The sequence below is a fragment of the Anser cygnoides genome, chromosome 2, assembly GCF_040182565.1.
Source record: "Anser cygnoides isolate HZ-2024a breed goose chromosome 2, Taihu_goose_T2T_genome, whole genome shotgun sequence".
Lineage (NCBI taxonomy): Eukaryota > Metazoa > Chordata > Aves > Anseriformes > Anatidae > Anser > Anser cygnoides.
The window spans coordinates 108,388,780-108,405,590 of NC_089874.1; the positions used below are offsets into that span (position 1 = coordinate 108,388,780).

A 16,811-nucleotide genomic window follows, 5' to 3' on the forward strand; every position below is an offset into this window, starting at 1 on the left:
TCTGTCATGTGATCTTAAAATTACACATTTCCTGGAGAAGTGGCTTTCTTACACTTCAAAGCAGACACTGTGCCAATGAATGGCATTCATTTGGCATTGACACGCATAAATCAAATTGGTTTATAATTTGGCTCTGATTTCAGCTTTTAGCAGTCAACAAAGTTGCCTTTTACAGAAGCTGAGGTTATCGCTTTGTACTTGTCCCTGCCATACTTTAGAACTGGAATAAGCACTCTTTCTGTTAATGTGGGTTTATAATGCTACATTCAGATCTATGACAAATAGAAATTTAATTGATTATACTGTTACAGTTAATGGATTTACTACTGCTTAGAATAGATCTCAACTTTGCTTCTATGTCAGGAAAGATATTTCAAGCCTTTTGGTGCAGTTGGCTTTTATGTTTATTGTGCCAAGTGTCAATAATGTGTTTTTCTGTTTCACTGCAAGACCTGAAACCAACGTTTAACATGTTGAAGAGCAGCCTTTGTTGCTGCTTCAACTGATGGTCTTTCCCCTGAATGAAAAAAAGTATTAAAAGAGGATTCTCTTTATTTTTCTGTTTATTTACATTGATTGATTCATTCAAAGTACTTACCTGGGTAAGTACCCAGATCTCTGATTGAACTCAGCTCCTAATTTCTAACACACAAGGAACACCCCTAAGGCACATTATCCTCTTTCCAAAAATTATACTGAGTTGACGTTCAGAGATCAGAGGAGATTTAAAACAGTATTTGTAAAATTTGCTTATTTTCTTTAGAGTTGTGTTCAGTAAATATTATTTTGTTGTAATTGCTCTATCCTTTCCCTGTATCAATCCCCCCAGAAAGCTAATAATACATTCCAATGTAAAAGCACCACTGAAAGTGTTGAAATTTCTCAAGGAGAAGCTACAGTTCTAATAAAGAGGTGAAAAGAAGAGACATTAGGTGAGAGGAAGAAACTAGAAGCTTTAAAAAGTGTGTGTCTTCAATGAGATTGCTCTAGCAATCTAGAAGCAAAGCTAGAAGGAAAAATAATCATTCACCAGCATGATGTTTGAAAAAACTATGGCATACATCTCTGTATTATCACTATCATTTATAGGGGTTACACAGGTGGAGGAGTACCTGACAGTACTGTCAATCATTAATACCTCTGTCATTGCCATATATCTTACTTTAATCAGTTTATGCTTATTGATCAGAAGATGGGTTTGCTCTCACAGAAGCAGTAAATGCTATTGCCAAATACACCTGTCCTAGAAGTCCTTGGTTCCCATTAACTACTGAAGGAATAAGAATTCTGTCTAGCAAGTTATTGCTAGACAAAGCCTAAAATCTTGCCAAAAGTATGTTGGAACAATTTCTGAAAGCTGTATGTAATGTTTTGTCTTCTGTTAGTACTTGTATTCAACCTAGAAAGTGGATGGATATGTGGAATTTCCCATGATCCTATCAGCAATATGCTTTTTTAAAGAAAAAAAAAAAAAGACTTCTTGGGCAGTGAAAGGATACATGTAACTAATTCATAAATTGCCTGAGTTATAGTCATTACAGCTGAAAGTTTTGCTTCTGTTAAACAGCCCTATTGTTTGTGAAAACCAGAAGCTAGTGCAATTAACCTTTTTACAAGATGTCTCATCCTCTTACACATTCTTTATATTTTTATGACTTATTCCCTTTTCATTTAAACTGAAATGAGTCTGTTTATGAGTTGAGAGTAAGTTTTAATGGCAGCATAACGACAGCCCCCGGCGTGTTAGCTGGAGTGGGCACTCCCTTCCTTCCCATAAATAGGAACCATTTTATAAATGGAAACTGTTTTGCCTGCTGCTTGAACAGTGCCTTTGAAAGCATTTACTTTTAAGACATTTATATGGACTTAATGTTCCTGAAGTCACTGAAAATTTGTTCCTTTAAAGCTTCTGATGATTTTTTTTTTCTTCAGATGGCAGTTTCTTTTGTACAGCTGGGAATAACATGGTATTTCAGTTCAAGAGGATAACATGGTTTCTGTGTTGTGCCATTAAGTGGTTGTGAAAGACATTCAAGAAATTCTTTCAGTTCCTGATGTCAGGCCTGTTGATGAGCGAGTTTACAGGCAATTTACATACTGAGCAAATGAAAGGAAAAACAACTTTCTGAGGTGTGAGACATCCTAATACCATAGGCTGAGGAAAATATCCATTCATAAAAACCTTTCATTTTGATAGGAGTTGTTAGATACGAAGACTTCATAGTGAAGTGAATAGAATGCTGTTAAAATTCCTGGTTGATTTCACAGTTCTCAGAGGTCTAAAAAGTGAACACGTTTTGTGTTAAATATTCACAGAAGTGTGCACTCCAATAAAACGAAACTTTAAGCCAGCTAGTGCAAAAATGAAGGTCTGAATGAGGAAATTAGGAAAACAAGAGGAAAGAGTTTAGATGCGTGATATCAGCTATTCTGAGCCACAATAATTTTAATCACTGTAAAATGACAGAGTTCTTAGTTGAAAGCATAGAACAGAGGACTGACTTAATTATGTTTACCTGATGTGGGTCTGCAACTAAAATTGTTGTGTACAACAACAGGAAACTGGGATTTTTAAATGAATGGTGTTTTGGCCAATGGCTGAATTCTTCTCCCATTTAAACTGATGGCAGTTTTCTTTTGGCTCAAAACAGAAACAGGAATTGGCCTTTACTCTCCAGATATCTGCTTGTTTTTTGTTGCTTGTTTGACGTTGTTGATGAATCAGTTAATTGCTTGTTTAGTTATGGTCCTTATACCTCAACCATTAAAATGCACCAGTATTTGAATGTGAAAAAAATTTGACATTTGACTGGCTTCTCCTTAACTTGTCTGTTTTTGACTGTTGTATTCACTGGTGTTTGGTGGATCTAGACTTCCAGTGGCTATGAGAAAAGAAGTATTGATCCAAACAACTGTAAGTTATGTTATGTTATTGACCTTTAATTGGGAACTTATTTCTAGAGGAGTTTAACAACTGTCCTTTCTTCTTGTAAAAATCACTTGCTTTTTCTAATGAATTCTTTAATCCATAGAAATTAATAATAGATGTTTAATGCTTGGTCTCACCTTTAATTTTTACAGTGTGTATTCTTCATGGTGTATCTTCCTGAGGGCTAATATGTGTGGGAGGAAATGCTTTGTGTCAGGATTCAAGTTGTGGCTAATGGGCCACGTGTGGCCCATTAAACCCATTTATTCAGCTTATTCCCAGAAGCATTTTGCAAGCCAAATGAGTTATCCTGATGGGGACAGGAGAAGGAACCTGCTTCCAGCCACTGTCTTTCTTGGCTGTTGGGTGATTGTTCATGCCTAAATGCTGTTGTTGCTCTGCTGCTCTGCTTTGGCTTGCTGTGCAATGTGAGTGTGCCTACTCAGCAGCAAGTACTATTAGGCAGCAGCTCTTCATCCTCCTCTAGTTCCCTATTTTTCAGTTTTTGACCCTCTGAGTCTTATATCTGCCTTTTATTTTTTATTTTTTTATCTGTTGTCTCCTGAAATCATGTGGCTTACCTCACGTTTCTTTCTCTATCTCCTACTCCTCTATTTTAGAGTTTAGTTTGGTAAGGGATAGGCTGATGCCTATACCTAATGGGGAAAACCAACTGCCACTATGAATAGCATTAGAGACAATAAGCACAGACACTTCAAGCCAAGAGCAAGAGACAGCCAATCTGTAAAGAGAATGATGTGCTGGAGTCAGCCCTGTCAACATCTCAGTCACACAGGGAGAGCTTATGAGCATGAGAAATACTATGCTAGCTAATGGAGTACTAGTAACTCTTTCTTGGTGATCTGAATATCTCACTTGTAATGACATGATCGCTAATGTAGTCTCCAGTGTCTCCAGTAGTGACTTAATGCAGACAGAGTCCCTGGAGCAGAACTGCAAAATTCTTGTTGCCAGCAGAATCATACAGGGGAATGGTACACCAGCATCCACCCTCTTGGATGCAGTCAGAGTGCTAATTTGATTCCCAAAGAGAAGGAAATTCTGAAAAAGAGACATTCAAAGAAGACAGAGAAACAGGAGCAAAAGAAGAAGTCTGAAGTTAGAAAAATCGGTTATAACAGTGAAAGCAGCTTGTAATATTGTTGCCAGATCCAGGCAATGTGGCTGAGCAGATGACTGTGTTCTGGAAAGGAAGAAGTTTTAACAAGCATCTTATGAGGATAAAAGACCAGGAAAAGCAAATAAATAGTTGCTAAATGACTGAATGCAATTTAAGATTGTTGTCTGATAAAAACAATCTCATCTCTTCCAGTGATATGTAGGGGTGACTTAAAAGATAATTCCAAACTCAAGCAAATACAGATTCAGGGACTTCTAGAGTCTAAGGAGTTGTTTTCCTCCTTCCTTACCCTCCCCCTTCCGCCTTACTTACCCTCCTTCCTTACCCACCCAGCCTGTATTTGTGCTTGGGATTGCCCCGGCCCAAATGTAGGACCTTGCACTTGTCCCTGCTGGACTTCATGATTTTCACACAGACCCACCTCTCAAGGCTGCCCAAGTCCCTCTGGATGGCCCCCCGAGTGTCAACCACACCACACAGCTTGGTGTCATTGGCAAACTTGCCGAGGGTGCACTCAATCCCACTGTCCATGTCACTGACAAAAACGTTAAACAGCACTGGTCCTAATAGTGACCCCTGAGGAACACCACTCATTACTCATCTCCACTTGGACACTGAGCTGTTGACTGCAACTCTTTGAGCGTGACCATCCAGCCAATTCCTTACCCACTGAGTGGTCCATCCATCAAATCCATGTCTCTCCAATTTAGAGACAAGGATATTATGGGGGACAGTGTCAAATGCATTGTACAAGTCCAGATAGGTGATGTCAGTTGCTCCTCCCCTACCCACCAGTGCTTTAACCCTTTGCAGGAGGCCACCAGATTTGTCAGGCACGATCTGCCCTCAGTGAAGCCATATTGGCTGTCACCAATCACCTCCTTATTTTCCATGTGCCTTAGCATCGTTTCCAGGAGGATCTGCTCCATGATCTTGCCAGGCACAGAGGTGAGACTGACTGGCCTGTAGTTCCCCGGGTCTTCCTTGTTTCCCTTTTTAATTTTAAAAATGGGGATTATGTTTCCCCTCTTCCAGTCACTGGGATTTTCACCAGAATGCCACAACTTCTTAAATATGATGAACAGTGGCTTAGCAACTACATCTGCCTCAGGACCTGTGGATGTATCTCATCAGGTCCTATGGCCTTGTGCACTTTTAGGTTCCTTAGCTGGTCTTGAACCTGAACTTCTTCTACAATGGGCAGTTCATCATTCTTCCAGTCCTTGCCTTCTGGGGTCTGGGCTATGTGGCTAGAAAACTCGCTGGTGAAGACCGAGGCAAAAAAGTCATTGAGTACCTCAGCCTTCTCCATATCCCAGGTAACCAGGTCTCCTGTTTCCTTCCAGAGAGGGCCCACAGTTTCCCTCGTCTTCCTTTTATCACTGATGTACCTACAGAAGCTTTCTTGTTGTCCCTTGATGTCTCTGGCCAAATTTAGTTCTAACAGGGCTTTGGCTTTCCTAACCTGATCCCTGGCTGCTTAGACAATGTCTCTGTTTCCATCCCAGGCTATCTGTCCTTGCTTCCACTCTCTGTTGACCTCCTTTTCCTGTCTGAGTTTGGCCGGGATCTCCTTGTTAGTCCATGCTGGTGTTTCTACCTGACTTTCTCTTTGTTGGGATTCATTGCTCCTGAGTTTGAAGGAGGTGAGGTTGCATGTACAGTTTGCACAATATTATTTTATCTGTGTTCTACTGATATATGTGAAAAATGAGGCAGATGATATTAATCTTTCACATGCAAAGCTTGCATTAAGCAAAAACTTCAAGGTATTATTCCACATGGAAATGCTAGCTACAATTCTTGTCCTTCCTGTGGTCTTGGCTAGCTACAACTAGCAAACATTTCCTTACTTCTGTACAAAATATTATATAAAGTGTTTCCCTGTTGTCATAAAAGGGCAAACATTTTAATTTTGAGATTCTGGATTTTCATAACAATATGATTTATTTATTTATTTATTTATTAGTCTTCAAGGAGATAAATTATTAGTGAAAGTCTCAGGACGACATAGAAACCGTTCAGCACCTTCAGAGAATTAAAACACTTGTCATTTACTGGGGAAAATATTTATTTGCATGGGTCTGTGATGGATTTGATTTAGTAATGGAAAAGCATAGCCTCCTCTGAACTCTTATTATCAAACTGAGGGATAAAAAAAAAATGTAATGCCCATTTAAAACCTTATTCTTAGCTGGATTATATGACTTTCAGTTTTTCTTCAAATCTTTTATTTGAAAATGAATTCTACATAGATGGAAAATCAGTTTTCAGTTCTCATTGACTCTTTATTTTGCGTACTGCAATTTGAGTGTTGCTGCTGATGGAAGAAATTAGATCATAACTAACAGTCTAAAATCTGAACATTTCTGGTGAAACCCTTATTTTATCATTCTAGTTCACTTTCCCATGGCCATTCCAACTCAAATTCCATTCTTACATTTTTCTGAAACATTTTTTTTTAGCTATTTGAAAACAAATGTGCATTCGCTAAGCAATATCACATAAAATCTCTGTGGTATTTTGAACATTTCCTATTCTTCTGCCACAACGTTTTTACAAGTTGAATTTCATGTGTTGTGCACACAATAAGCAGAGGTCTCAGCTTATAAAAATGCAGTAATCAGAAAAGTTCAAACAGTTGATATCAGAAGTAAGATTTATTTAACGAAATACCTACAAACTACAGTTTAACGTTTTTAACTATCATTGATGAAACGGTTGACAGTTTAACATTAATAACTTAAATAGCTCAATACACAGTCACAACCTTATTTGCTTCTTTCTTGATCTATGACTTCTACATAAAAATTTCTATAGTAGAAGATGACAGGATAGAGTCTTTTGAATATAATACACTGATTTGGTTTTAAAAGCATGGTCAGAATAGCCATGTTCCAGCCATTTTTGGACAGCACCAAATTTTGGAAATGTGAATGTCTTAGACTTGTAGACTTAAGTCTGGTTTGTACTCTTTTGTAGTTATGTCACCTGGTCATTTTTTCATCAGAGTGATGAATACATTAACCTCTTAGAATGGTGTTACCAAAAGGCCAGTAGATAAAACAGAGGTGAAAAGGAAGATAAAGAATACGTATTTTCTGGAGGCCAGTGGAGAGACCTGTGATTCACCTGTAGATTTAGAGAAAGTAGACAGAGAAATCCAAGATTCAGCAGTCTGCTGGATACATCAGATTTAAGGAAACAACACCATAGTTTTCCCTCATAACTAACATAAAGCTATTCCTGTCTGTAAGATGTGGTGATGCTGGTGCTGTTTGGCTTACAAAGAAAAAGGCAGAGGCATCCTTTTGTGATTCTCTCCTCTTTCTGTGCTTGTCCTAACTGTGTTGCTTGTTGTTCACTTAGACCTTAGATAAAACAAGTTTCTTCAGACTTGTACTCATATGTGTTTTGCAGCCACATGCAAACTTCCTCCAAGGGTATCACTGTGCTTATTTTTAATTAGGAGTTATCAATACTGAAATTAAAAATCTAAAAAAATGTGTTACTTCTAAATCCCACAATGGAACAGTAAGAATTTGCTCACTCCGACTGCAAGTTGTCCTTCTAACCACATTCAGCATGGGATAAATTTACTGTTGATATCAGAGGGCTAATTGGTCCTGTATTGTTTGTTTCTGCAGTATTTCTGGCTATTCAGTAATGTCACAATTCCCAACTACATCTCTAGTTTCTTCTCTATTATTTTCAGCAAGGGTGGAAAGCCAAAAGGATTTATTTCTGCCAACAGAATACAATCTCTCCCCAAAACAGGTAACTTTTCAAAAAGGGAGGAACATCTTGCACAGAAAACCACTGTCAGATGTCACTGATACTAGTGGAGGCTCAGGATGTTCATATTAAGTTTTGGGAGTCTTTTTCTGCTTGTGCTATGGACTTCTTACACGCTTGGGAGAAGAATACATTGAGACCTGACTGCTACTGATATACTCAAATATCAAAGAGCAACAAAATGTGAGGAATAATAAGAATGCAGAACGTTCACAGATCAATGTAATAGCGCTTGCAATTTGAAATGGCTCTCTTATTGAAAGTATGAAAATGTGGTACCCCAGCAAAAGGAACACCAGCTTTCTTACTTTTTCCAGAAATGTTTTCAAATATGACTGTATTGGGTTCACATGGCAAGGTTTTGGTAGCAGGGGCCTACAGGGGTGGCCTCTGTGAGCAGAGCCCAGCAGCTGCCCCATGTCAGATCAGAGCCAGCTCCAGCTGGCTCCAGAAGGGACCTGCTGCTGGCCAGAGCCGAGCCAGTGAGTGATGCTGGGTGGGCTTCGTATGAGAGCAGATTGAAGAAAGGGGGAAAAAAGCCACCTGGGCAACAGCAGCTGGGAGAGTGAGGAGTGAGAAGCAGCCCTGCAAACCCCAAGGTCAGTGCAGCAGGAGGGCAGGAGGTGCTCCAGGCAGGCAGCAGCAGTTCCCCTGCGGCCTGTGGAGAGGCCCCTGGTGGAGCAGGCTGTCCCCCTGCAGCCCACGGGTCCCACACGGAGCAGATCTCCACGCTGCAGCCCGTGGAGGAGCCCCCGGTGGAGCAGGTGGAGGTGGCCTGGAGGAGGCTGCGGCCCATGGAGAGCCCCCGCAGGAGCAGGCCCCGGGCCGGAGCTGCAGCCCGTGGAGAGGAGCCCACGCAGGAGCAGGGGGTCTGGGGGGAGCTGCCGCCCGTGGGGGACCCGTGCTGGAGCAGTTTGCTCCTGGGGGATGGACCCCGTGGTACGGAGCCGTGTGGGAGCAGTTCTTGAAGAGCTGCTACCTGTGGGCAGCCCCCGCAGGCTCAGTTCGGGCAGGACGGCATCCCGTGGGAGGGACCCCATGGGGAGCAGGGGCAGAGAGTGACTGTGAAGGAGTGGCGGAGAAGAAGTGTTAGGGACTGACCGCAGCCCCCATTCTCCTGTGCTGCTTGGGGGGAGGAGGTAGAAGAGGGTGGATGGGCGAAAGGTGTTTTTAGTTTTTTTTGTTGTTGTTGCTTGGTAGTTTTTTTTTTTTTTTTTTTTAGTTTCTCACTGTTCTAGTCCACTAGTGATAGAATCACAGTATCATAGAATGGCTTGAATTGGAAGGGACCATAAAGATCACCTAGTTCCAATCACCTGCCATGGGCAGGGGTGCCACCCACTAGATCAGGTGTCCAAGGGACTCATCCAACCTGGCCTTGAACACCTCCAGGGATGGGGCATCCAGAACTTCTCTGGGCAACCTGGTCCAGGGCCTCACCACCCTCTGAGTGAAGAATTTCCTCCTAACATCTAACCTAAATCTCCCCTCTTTCAGTTTAAAACCTTTCCCCCTTGTTCTGTTGTTATCTGCCCAAGCAAAAGGTTTCTCTCCATCTTTTTTATAAGGTGAGTTTTCTCTTTTACCCTTCTGATTCTCTTACCCATTTCAATGGGTGGGAAGAGCAAACTGCTGTGTAGGGCTTAGCTGCTACCAGGGTTAAACCACAACAAAAATAGACGTGTTAAGACTATAGGAATACAGAACATGTGCTTTAAAGTGTGTCACCGTGCATGGACTTAAAGGGTGGAGGCCCGCTTAAGAATCGTTTGGAATACCAGCATGTGATTAATCTTAAAGTGCATTATGCAAACCTTTATAATCTAGAAAATAGTTTAATTTGATGTTATAGAATAAACACACATTTACTCTACCACATTCAACATTTATTAAAGTTTTAGCAAAATTGCATCATCAGTTACTGTGTAGTAGTCATCATCCACGGTGAAATGCAACTTTGATTTCAAGAATGTAACAATTTAAACAAATAATCCCTGGACTTTCCACTGGATACCATCTTTTTAGATCTGTCTGTTTTGATTCCGGCCTCCTCAATGCAAGGACAATATTTTGTTTCATATATTACGTACTAGCCAAGCACACCATTGCCAATAAACAACTGGTCCCCACAGGTGAAACTGAGAGCATTTAACTCAACAGATGTGGAGTGAAAGGATCCAATTTGTCAGTCACAAACTGGAAACTGTTAACTGCAAGCTTTGCTGGTTAGATGGCAAATACTGACTCAGAAGCTCTATATGAAAGCAGCAACAGAATTTTCTTATTATGGGTTTCAATATATAATCTCATTGGCTTCAGTGGACAGATGACCCATATACATCCGACACTGCTTGTTATAGCAATCTGTATTATTCTCATTCCAGCTACTTGAATAGTAAGACTGAGGATAGGAACCATCTATTTGCTCTGTGTTGGAGCAGTGTCTAACACAGTAGCGCCTTGCTTGATGTCTGACATGGGTAGGCAATCCTGCAAGATAAATAATGAAATTGGCACGTCTTGTAGAGCGCAGTAACAGACTTTAAAAAAGATAAAACGAGTGCTGTGAATGCCATTTAAAATTGGACTCTCTAAGACCTGTCATAGTTAGATTTCCTATGCTAGGTTTGGAATTTCTCCTTCTAAATATAGAGAATAACAGGAATACCATGGTAAAGGTAAATACAACTTTTCAGAGTAGTTGGTTTTATAAGGATTTTTATATATGAGTTTTCCTCCAAATCTATGAGTACCAACCTGTATATAGTGTCACACATACTTAAACTAAGGAAAAACTATAATTTGTCCATAGAATGCTAGGTGGATTGCCAGATGTGTTTAGATATCACACAGCAAAAATGTATTAAATCACTTTTTCAATTCACGTATTTCTTGTATTTGTTTACAATTTTAAAGTGTTTTTTTTTTTTTTTAACCTATATTTAATTTAATTCCCATTTCTGTGAAGAACAAGAGAAATTAGAGTTTGCAGGAAACTATCCAGGCAGTGCTTGAATCTTTGTTCTGTGAGCTCTACCCCAGCCTGGAATGCACCATCACAGCCTGCAGGGGAAATAAGGTTGATGGAGAAGTTTTCCTATTACTATAGTGGTGCATAAGTTTGTTTGAACTCCTCCTTCTTACTTTCTTTTGTTGTGTTTTGTAGATAGGATTGAGATTATGTTGCCACTTGAGAAGCTGAAGAATGTGTTACAGGTGGCAACTCAAAGGCCAAATTTTGTATCTGATATTGGGGAGACATCTGTGAGGGCAATTTGGTCCCCAGACCAACTCATCTCTGCTGTATCTCCAAGTATGCAAATGAACACTTAAAACAGCCTCCTCAACTTCTTGTTTACTCCATGTTTTTTTGCTGGACTGTTAAGATAATCAGCTCTCTGAGCTCAGTTCATGAAATACTGGTAAAATCTCCTTTTGTGACTTCAACTAAAGTTCAAATTTTACCTAGACTGTTTACCTAGATATGTTTACCTAGACTAGCTACACACACACACAAAAAACAACCAATCAAACAAAAACAACCAACCAACCGAAAACCTGACAGCTGAAAGTAGTAACTAGACTGAGCCATGAACAGCAGTTACCCATTTTACCCTTGCCTTTGAATGGGGATAGATAGTTTGTCCACTCTTGTGTGGCAAAATTCAGCTCTGCCAATGCTACTTGGATTTTTTGGAAGAAGTTTTTGGAAGAAGCTGTGATAGGTATGCTTGCTTCTTGCACATACAACCCTGGGGCACTACTTACCTCTGTTCACCCGATTTATTTATGTTAGAATTGATTGTATTTGCTTGCTCCTTTAGGGGGGATAGCAATGTACAACATATTAGTAAGTAAAGCATATAAATAACAAAGCAATTAACTGCACTCCCAATATTTGGCAAGAGTTAAGGCTTGACAACAACGCTTTTGTCTGATTGTCTGATTTGCCAATGCACTCAATGGTCTCTGTAACATTGTTGCTGGCTTTGGTAAAATTGCCTTTTTTTTTTTTTTTAATGAAGAATAAACAAGTCACAAATTGAACTTTGGCTCTACCTAAACTGCTCTGATGGAAGAGCAGGATGATAGTCAAGAACATATAAAATAGGGAACAGGACAAAAAAATACATGTAATCAATTAAAAAATTAATAAAAGTTGACTAATAAAAGTAGCTCAGATAATACAATATGATTAAGAAGCTTTTACAAGAATTACCAGAATAACACCTATAAACTCTTGACCAAGTAATGAAGCTAAGAGAGTTTTTCCAGCACAAGCTATTATTCCTTAAATCTTTTTCTGATATTTTTTCTACTTGGCAAACACATTTAAATAAGTTGAAACTTCCATTTTCTTACTGTACCTTGATCTTCAGATTAAAACTGGCATGGTAATTCTAAGCCACTTTGGGGTCTGTGTGCAGGGATTTTACTGTATTACTGAACTTTACTTACCACATTATTGCATGTTTCCTTTTAGACCCAAAATGATTTACAGCAATACTTCCTCTTAAACCTGGGTTTGATGCACTTCATGAAGCGTGACATCATTGGCTCCTGTTGTTACCTAAAGTTAAAAAGTAGGGAAGTGAGGGTCAAGTAGTTAGCAGCACGCTGAATCTGTGGATTCTTGGGAGGTATCACGTTTACCATGGCTGTTCTTGGAGGCTTTCAACTTTTGAGAACCTGCACAAACCCTATAATTTGCTACTGGAAGGAGAGCACCTTGTCTCCATGTGCTCACACTTCAAGATGGTCTCATATGTTCTGCTTTCTTCAGTTGTGAGGAGACAATGCACGATGTCTGGATTGGACACACGCTCTTTAGACAGTTTAATTAATTAGGCTGTCATTTGCAGCATGCTGTGAACCATGTTTTAGCCCACTGAGCTAGTGACCTTTTTGCAAAAGCAACTTGTTACTTACTCCATACCAGCTAATGTTCTCAGCTGCACTTGCCTAACTCACACTGAATGGGAGATCTCAAATGCTGAAATGCTGGAGTTCCTTCAGATCTTGTGTGCTTGCATGGTTGCTAGGACAATTTTGAGCTAACATCCGTATCAGTTGACAATGAATGGGTCAGCCAACTGTGAAACCTATAAAACTGGGTCAAGAATAGTTCTGCCCAGCCCAGCAAGAGGGAGGCCTGAGCCAAAGGAAATAACCTTTTCCCTTGGCTATTCATTTTCATATAAATGTACAGCTTATTGTACCAGATTCATGAAAGGTAAAATCAAAGCATGTATGAGCAAATATAATGATTATTAAAACAGGAAAATATTATTGATATTGGAACAGCTTTTGCTGCTTTTATGGCAAGAGCTGAACTGATCTCGAAGTTATCTGGCAGTGTGTGAAAGCTGATCTACTTATTTGTATTCAAGCCCTAGGTACAATCATAAGAACATTTTTTTGACAAATACAATGGAAAATATTACAGCTATTTTGAAACTACATCAGCTCACATATGTTCTGAGATATTAACTTGGCATGTTCCCTCCCGGTTGCTTTGTAAAATATGTCCCTCTTCTTATGACTGTATCTATGTTGGTGCATAAGGGCATTTGTGTAATGGACATATGTATCTAATTTCTTATTTTTTGCATAAGCTGAGTAGTGTAAGGGCAATACTTTATGTTAGCATATGTCTGTGTGGTATGCACCACAATGAGTCTATGTTCTTGGTTTGTTTACGGACACTGAAAAAAATAATAATTAAAATATAATGGGAACAAAGGAGTAAAGATGACTGAGGACATATTCTTAGAGGAAGATGGATCTTTTTATTCAGAAGAAGTGGCCAACAAACAAAGATCAATAGTTCGGATTGAGACAAGTGAATGTGTGTATTAATACAGTTCATTAATAAATTCTCTAGATTTCCATGACATTTAAAGTACTTTGTGTCTTTTAAAAAAAGGTTTCAATTTTTTCCACACTCTTCTAATCCTGACTAGAAGGAGTACTTTGGCCTTGTGTTCACCTGTCTGTGGGAGCTTGTTATCAGCCCTGCCAATGTACATCAATCAGGGTACTGTTTGTTAGTCTTGTATAGATGCTCGTTTCTGGTTGGCTTCATACAGTTCACACTAATTAACTGCCACCACAGCAGAAGTGCTTTTAATCTTTACCTTGCAAATATTAATAAGCTATAATATTACTTGTATGAATATTGCCATAAAAACATATAAGACTGTTCCCACGATTAAAAGCTTACTAGACCAGAGTTTCTCTGCTTCTCCCACGAGTTTCAGACATTCTATGGGTACAAAGCCTACTTTTGGAGGTATTCAGTTGCTTAGGGTGTGGCCAAAAAATATTACTATTGAGCTGAATACTCTTCAGTGATTAACACATAGTCACTGTGATGTCATAACTGCTTTCACAGTAATACCTCCATTTGTTATAGCTAATATTATATTTGTGTTTTGATGCTTGGATTTATCACTGATAAAGTCACTTTTAATATGTACAGCGTATTGGCTGTTAAGTGCATAAGGGATTTTTATGGCATGTCTGCTACAATTTATTGGCACTGCTGATCCTTCTGGCTGTTTCACTGAAGAACGGTAACTGAATTTGTGAGCAGTAAGATTGCTTTGCTTTAGAAAAGTATATTGTTTCTGAAGCTTGCCATCAACTTGTTTCTGACGGGTGGGTTTCAAGTGATTTTGTGTGCTCAGAACGAGAAAAGAGTGAAGATATGAAAATAAGGGTGAGGGCACCAATTGGAGATTTACATCTGAGAATTTCCCTCCTTCCCTGTCTCCTCCAAAATGTAATAAAATAAATATCTACATTGTATTAATTTAAATATTTTTTTGTTAGAGAATGCTCTACCTCCTCTATGGCAAAAGATCCCATTAAGATAATACTGAAAGACATCAGAAGTTCTTTGGTGTCCTTGTTGCTGCATGTGAGTGCACACAGCAGCTGCTAACCCCACCTCTGCAGAGTGAATGGGACTCTGGCACAGCAGAAAACAGGTCTTCAGTGTCTGTTATATCATCTCACACATATAATATGACCCTGCTTGTGAATCTAATACCCTTATTGTTGGTGTTGGGATGCCTTTTACATCAGAGGGCAGTTTATTTCCTCTCTTAAGGAAATATGTTTTCTGTATCCTTGGACTTCAGTAAAATATGAAGTTGCACTCTGCCATCACCTATCATGAGTATCCCAAAGTTCCTTGCTTCATTTCATTTAGTGCACAAATCTCATTTCATTTCATTTTCACTATAAATCAGAGAGTAACCCATTCTACAGAAAAGTCTGATTTTTTTTTTTTTATATAAACTGATAGAAAGAATACCTTAGAGTGTCTATAATGACATCTACCTAGAATGAGCAGTCACAAGCAGGCATCTCAGGGAGCAATGCAGAAGAGGGCTATATAGTGCTCTACTTGCAAAATTAAGAATGAAGCATTGTGCAGCCCTTCAGAGCTTGCAGCCAAATACCACAAGCAGTTATGTGGATCTGGCTGTGTCCCCAAACCAGTTGGCTGCATTTCTCCAAGGGCAGGGTACACTGCTTGGCCTCTTAACCAGCCCCTGTGCAGGAGAGCTCCATTCACTGGGTAGGGCAGGATGCAGTTTTTTATTTGCAGTTGTTCTTGGTGCACTGTTTGCTCACCCCTGCAGCCAAAATGTCATTTTGATTTTTGGCACTAATTAATGTGAAATAGTCTATTTATTTATTTATTTATTATTGTTGCAGAAATAAGATTTTTTTGGTTTTATTACCAGAAGAGGGGAATATGTTTTATTATTATTAATATTTCAGCATGCTCCTTAAAGCTCCTGTTATTCCCTACTGTGAATGACATATCTGATGTTGCCTAGTGAATGCTGGTCCCCAAGTCAATACATGTGGTTTTGGAGGTATTTCCTCTCCGAAATGAGTGTATGCCTGTCTTGAAAAGAATGAATTATTCAAACCATCAAGTAAGCAACAGTAAATCTTCATCTGAACACCTTCAAAAATTGATGTATTTAAACAAACTGCCCTTATAAATAACCTTTTACCCAAAGGTGGAATTGTTTTACATCTCAAGGGCTGTAGGAGCCTAGAAGTCATAAATAATGTGAATGATCTTTCCTCTTGTGTGCTCCTGGATATCCTTTCTTTTTCTTCAAATAATACAAAAAGATTATAAAATACTGATAGCAATAAACTATTTTGGCTATATTATCTAATCTATTTCTTGTATCAAATCTTGGCCAAACTTTCTCAGAGAACTTTTATGTATCAACACACAATGGTCCAGTATTACTCCTTTGAGAAATAGTTAGGCATTTTTTCTAGCTCTAAGTTTGGTGAATATGCTGTGATCGAAAACTTGGTTATTCAGGGAAACTACATTTTTCCATGGTGCCTTGAACCATATGTATTCTGGAGACATGAAGGACACTACATATATTTTTAACATAACTTTATAAATCTCTGGGTCAAATATTTCTGGAGACAGAGTATACCTGGTGAGTATAATTACAGGGTTTAGGTCAAAGCCTTTCTCTCCCGACAAAAGGAAGAAATAAAACTAAAGTGAAACACACACCATGAATTTAAGACTACCACATGTCTGAATATCTGTAGTTTGTTCTCCTCCCCACGCCCCTCAGAAGTCTTGTCTGAGGGGAAAAAGAGGACTTTGGGCACCTACTAAGGGTTTGTGGATGTCCTGCAGCCTGAGCAGAAGCAGAAAGCAGAAGCGGTAGCAATATCTGTGAAATGACTGGAAGTCTGCCACATCCACTGTGCTTAAGCTGGTAAATATTACAAGCATGTTTGTCACAAGCACGATGTGGTCAGACTGTACATGCACTGGTATGCAGGTCATTTGTACAGTGGTAATATTTCTGTCTGGGAAATCCTCTACAGAATCTGGGGAACCCTTCTGGGGAGGCCAGAAGGCTGAACGAGCAGAGCACTTGA

General features: G+C 39.4%; 1 long non-coding RNA gene across 2 annotated transcripts; it reads right to left on the reverse strand.

Moving 5' to 3' along the window:
- Positions 1-9,144: 9,144 nt before the first annotated feature.
- Positions 9,145-14,865, reverse strand: LOC125184446 (uncharacterized). Of its 2 annotated transcripts, none has more exons than XR_007168447.2 (3): positions 14,089-14,865; positions 12,324-12,435; positions 9,145-10,355 (listed from the first exon to the last, which is right to left on the reverse strand). It is a non-coding gene; the product is annotated as an uncharacterized lncRNA (long non-coding RNA). The 2 variants fall into 2 exon arrangements; XR_007168448.2 differs by lacking the exon at positions 9,145-10,355 and adding an exon at positions 10,362-10,928.
- Positions 14,866-16,811: the final 1,946 nt, after the last annotated feature.